This window comes from Macaca mulatta, chromosome 4 (assembly GCF_049350105.2).
Source record: "Macaca mulatta isolate MMU2019108-1 chromosome 4, T2T-MMU8v2.0, whole genome shotgun sequence".
Lineage (NCBI taxonomy): Eukaryota > Metazoa > Chordata > Mammalia > Primates > Cercopithecidae > Macaca > Macaca mulatta.
The window spans coordinates 26,624,587-26,630,472 of NC_133409.1; the positions used below are offsets into that span (position 1 = coordinate 26,624,587).

Below are 5,886 nucleotides of genomic sequence, written 5' to 3' on the forward strand. Positions count from 1 at the left end.
ACTATTAATGCTTCAAAAATCATACTATAAACCATTTCATACCTTTGTAAGAAAAAGATATTTTCCTGACTACAGTCACTTATAGCTACTCCTAGCTTATTTTAGCAGCCAGGCTAATTGAATGAATGACAACACACACACACACTCTCTCTCTCTCTCTCTTTTTTTTTTTTAACTTTTTAAAAAATTTTTAGATATTTTTATTTCTCCAAATTAGTTACTTATCAGGAGTGACTGAAATAAAAAATATAATTGAGTCCCATCTTCGTCATCATGGAAATGGCTTTAAGAGAAAACTGGTCAGATTAATATTATTGCTTCCCATTTTCAACCAGTAAATAGTTGCCACTGATAAATTGACAGCCAGGAATCTGTCAAGAATGCTCAAGATATGTTATATAATACAACTTGCCTGTTCACAGGGGGTAAAATCCTAGGAAATAACTTACGTGTACATCTTGATTTCATCATGTAAGACAAGCACAAAAGCATCACCCATGCCTCTGAGAACACTGGACCATGCACCCTTGGAAAACGCTTTGCCTCCTTCATCACAAGCAATCCTTCTCTAGCAGTCTCCCATCAGTAACCAAGCGTGCCTGCGTACATGATGTCAGTTCCTGTGCGTGCTGATTGCATCATCATGTGGCAGCCAACCATGTCAATTGGATAGGAAGTCAACCCAGCAATGGCAGTGACAGTTTGTGCCATCATCCAGCTGATGACGATGTGAGTGTTCTTGGGATCCGGAAGCATTCCCTTTGCAGTGTCATAGATACCAAAGAAGGCAGCTCAGTAGATGATAATACGCTGCACAGACACGTTAAAGCCTTGGTACAGGCCCTTAATCCCATCAGATTTGTAGATCTTAACCAGGCAGTCACCGAGGCCTCGGAATTCCCTTTCAGCTCCAGTTTTACCCACATCGGCTGCTAGACGGGCAAAATCAAGAGGTTACACATACCACAAGGATGTGGCCCCAGCAGCACTGCCTGATACCAGATTCCCTTCAAAGTAGTGCCAAAACTGGGTCCTCTTGTCCACACCACCCAAGAAGATCTTCTTGTATTTATCTTTGAAAGCAAAGTTAAGAGCCTGGGTGGGGAAGTATCTGATGACATTGGCCAGGTTACTGCGCCAGAAGGACAGGACTCCCTGCTCCTTGAGAATATGGACCTATATGGTCTATAATGCCCTTGTATTGCTTATCTGCAGTGATCTGCTTGCTGGCATGCTGCACCTGCAGCAGCAGCTTGAGCCGCTTGATGGGAGCTACCGCCGTCCTGGAGATGGCTGTGGCCACTCTACCTGCCAGGAGGTGCTTGAAAGGAAAGAGGAGGCAGGCTGCTGCCAGACGGGACTGAGCTGGGAACCAGCTTTGACTCGGGGACTGTGAGTCAATTTGAAACTCTTAAATTGTAAGTTGTGTGACCATTGCCTCATCAGACCATACAGTAAACCAGAGTGAACAAAAGACCAAAATTCTGCATGGATTATTAATTGAAAAGAGGAAAACTAAAATTATTCAAAGGAAAGATTAGCAAAGGTTACTCATAGTACAGCTGGATGACCTTCAAACCAAGATTATGTAGATGTGTTGAAAGAGATGGGAGAAGAAAAGCATAATATTTATTGGACCTGATGGCATCTCACAGGATTCAGGCTCATAATTTCCTAAGTGACTCAGCTGCCATTGCACAATCAGTGCTTTGAAAGACCCATTTCCTCAAGACAACTCCAAAACACTAATGGTGTTTTGCTGACCTATGACCTAATCTCCCTCTCCAATTTACCTAAATACATTCCAGATTGCCGTGTTTACCTGATGGATTGACTAATTTCTATTTCATTAAAAATATCTTAAAAGCCCTTCCTACACACACTGATCCATTTAGTTTTCCTCTGTAAATCTAAATAACTGTAGGAATCTAAGCTATTAGCCCTTCAGTATTTCCTGTGTTATTTTGAGCTTCTTCAAAAGATTTCTGTTTTGGTCGTGTGCTGAAAATACATTTCAGTCCAATAATTATTCTTTATTCAGGAAGAGGCTGAAAGTATGGGGAACTTAAAAATTAAAAGGAAAAAAACAGAGCAAAGCTGTTGTAATCCCCAAAGGCAAAAACTTCAATCCAGAGAAGTGGATTCCTTTTCAATTTACAACAAAAAAAACCTTGAGAAAATAAACATCATGGCTTAGACAAGTTTCCATAGCTAAAAGTTGTTCTATGCTAAGAAAAATCAAACCACAACTATGTGTAAGAAGTGACAGGGGACAGCGTACTGAGAGAATGAGTGAACATTAGTGAACATTCTGAAATTCATTTGGTCAAATTCATAAGATTTTGGTCACTGATACATAAATAATCTTATCAGGAACTAGGAAAAAAAGGTAAATTTATGCTTCCTATTGTAAGGGTAGTGTTTCTAACTTCCAAGAACTCAGCACTAGGTGGATCTTGGTTATGAAAGATAATTAATAAGTTACAGTAAAAAACATGAGTTATATTCTTTCGTGACTTTACTTCCTTGGGAAATACGCATACTGACTAGCACTGTGTCTGTTTACTCATTTATCTTTCCTATGTTAATAAAATTTAGGATGTTGTCACTAGAAGCGAGCAATTGGTTTGCTAATATTCCTTTTGGAAATACACTATGTTTAGACAAAGTTTTAAAACAATCAGCATCCGGACTAAACATCTGATAAGCTATAAAGCAGGAATAGGTACTTTAATTTTAGAGTAACGATGACTTATTTCCTCTCATTGCAGGTCTGTGGCTTCATGTTTCTAGGACCCGATAGTGAGAGGAAAGAAGTTGCAACTGGACTTTGTACAGACTGAAGAACAATGCTTTAGTAAAGGAATATTATCAGAGTCGCAGTATCATTTAGTTTCTTGGTTTAAGGAGCCCAAAATAAGTTATAATTTACTGAAGGAGTTAACTGTTTCTTTTGTATGTCAAAAGTATGGTTTAGAAACAATTTATCTCTGTATTGGAGTCAGTGCAGGAAATCTGTGAAAGTTTGTGGATATAGTGTAGTAGTTTTTGATGATATTTCTGTAATTTGTGTTAGACAAACATTTCCAGGATATTTACGTTCATCTTTTTTTTTTCTCCACCTAAATGAACATAGGGGTTTCTACATTTGGCTTGAAGGAAATGAAAAACCATAAAACTACATCATTGCCCCTCTGTTTTGTCGTTGTTGTTGTTTCTGCATTCTTTTCAACTCTCCAGTAAAGACTATTAACTGGTGTAAATGTTAATTTCTGGCAAAACAGCTATTGTGTTCATCTACATCTAACAGACTCTAGTCAAACGATTGTGTGAAAATTCTAGCCTCTATTGTTTCTTTATTGGGAAAGTCTTTGAAAATCAAAAAGGTTTTTATGAACTTCAAAAAGGTGTGATGGCTATTTGTTTGAACTCCTGTGAGAGAATTCTCCCACAGATTTGCAGAACACAGTGTTGTGATGTTAGAAACTCAAATGCTTTTCATACAGGATGTTAGGGCATGCACACGTGTCTGCTGCTGTGATGTGGGAAGCACAATACCTCCAGGTTTATAAGGATGTCAGCTATAAACAGGATGCTAAGTAGCAGCTAAGGACACAGTGCGTCTCCTAGAGGGAGGAAAGATCTGAAGGCATTATGGCAGTATTCTGCTGAAGTAAACATAAGAAACATATTCTGTTGTAGGCAACAAACTTTAATACAACTCTATAATATCCTTCAAATATTTCAAGCACAGTACACGTATTAGTATTTTCCAAGAAGTGCTTTATTTTATGATGACACAAAAACAAACAAAATTACATTTGGCCAGCTTATTTCTGAGTTGCCTTCTGATCAAAGATAGTGAGAATTTATAATTCTCTGCTATAGATAGAAATAACTTTTTCACTAATTTAAATACAATGTTTTTTTCTGTATGCTAATTTTACAGGAATAGGCTGGGTGCAATGACTCACCTCCACAATCCCAGCGTTTTGGGAGGGTAAGATGGGAGGATTTCTTGAGGCCAGGAGTTCAAGACCAGCCTGGGCAACATAGGGAAACCCCAACTCTACCAAAAAAAAAAAAAAAAATTAGCCAGGCACGGTGTTGTGTGGTGTTGTGTGCTTGTAGTCCCAGCTACTCAGGAGGCTGAGGCGAGAGGATACTTGAGGCCAGGAATTTGAGACCAATCCGGGCAACTTAGCAAAACTCCATCTCTAAAAAAAAAAAAGAAATTTATAGGAATAAATTTATTATTTATTAAATAAATGATATATTATTATTACAAGGTAAAAATGTTTATGATTTAATATGGTTTATATTGCTATAACCATTGATCTTATCAAGATTTAGATTTTTATCATTTTGGAAAGATACAAACTGAACAGCACATTAATAATTCCCTTTGGTTGGGAGCTGGATGCTCAGGAAATCCAAAGCAAGACAGTTTAGGCAGTAAACATGTTGTTTATCAGTTGTCTCTATGAAATTCTTATTAATAATAAATAATCAAAAATTAGCCAGGCATGGCGGCACGTGCCTGTAGTCCCAGCTACTTTGGAGGCTAAGCGGGGAAGATTGCTTAAGTCTGGGAGTTTGAGGCTGCAGTGAACTAAGATTGCAGTGCTGCACTCTAGCCTGGGAAACAGAGTGAAACTCTGTCTTTCAAAATTAATAATAATAAATAAATAAATTGTGGTCTCTGCATTCTTTTAAAGGGCAGAATCAGTGATAAATCAATGAGGGCATTAAGGAATCCAACTTTTCAAAGAAATGCTTTCTCATCTCCATTACCCCAAATCCTTATTACTATTTTGTGCTTCTTTCCTGTCTCTACATTTTAGCACCGTAAGCCTCCCTCTGCTCTGCCTCCTTGCAGTGAAACTGAAAGCTGTCAGGATGAACTCATAACTCCACTCCAGCTCAATCTTACCCAAATCTCCATCCATATGCTTGGTTGATTCCCCTACCTGTCTTCTTGGCCCATGTATTTTCTACTTTCAATTCTTGCTCCATGTATTGAATTTTCTTTCAAATGCATCTTCAACTTATATTCAAGATTCTCCGATCTTAAAAGAAAATGCAAGTAGCAGCCACTTCTGTATTTATGCTATATTTTGCCTTACTTCTTTCTCTTCCATTACGTACTCAAGTCCCACTCACTGTTTTCATCTCCTTACTGCCTATGCACTATGCAATGTCCTGAAACCTGGCTTCAGTGCTTACATCTGCCCTTTACCTTGGTTCAGCTCTCACTAAGGTCATCAGCCAAGTACTAATAGTTAAAAATCTGGATTAAAGAAAACTTCAGTCTGGGTGCTACCAGACTTTTCTGAAGCATTTGAAGCTGCTCATTACCCATACCTTTAAGTTTTTAAGCCCTTTAGTTTGGCAGCAACTTACTTTTGGCTCTCCCCCTCCTCCTTTCTTTTGATTACTTTTTAGTCTTTTTATAGAATCTCCTTTCTCCCAGATTTCTAAATACTGACTGTCTTCCGGTATCTCTCCTGTGGTCTTCTCATTCTTCATACTGTTCCTGAGTTATTTCATTTATCAACTGTATGTGGTCAACTCTTGTTGCAAGTGGACCTAAATACAACTCCTAGGTTCTTTTTAGTAGATTACTGTAGGTGCAGAAGTTTTGAGGAAAGTGGGAGTTAGCTACACTCCACTATAATTACCTTGTGATTATGAAAGCAAATCCCAGACCAAATTCTGCTACATGCATAAAACATTTATTATCTAAATATTTATTAGAATGTAATCACAAAAGAAACAATTTGTACAACCTGTTCTGCAAGCCTGAGGAAACACTAAGATTCCAGAGGTAGTGGTTCTGTTACCTCTATCATCAGCGTCTGACAATCAGAGTCCTCCGAGTTTCAC

General features: G+C 38.1%; 1 pseudogene; it reads right to left on the reverse strand.

The window, feature by feature from the left end:
- Positions 1–445: 445 nt before the first annotated feature.
- On the reverse strand, positions 446–5,529 carry LOC717193 (ADP/ATP translocase 2 pseudogene; annotated as a pseudogene).
- Positions 5,530–5,886: the final 357 nt, after the last annotated feature.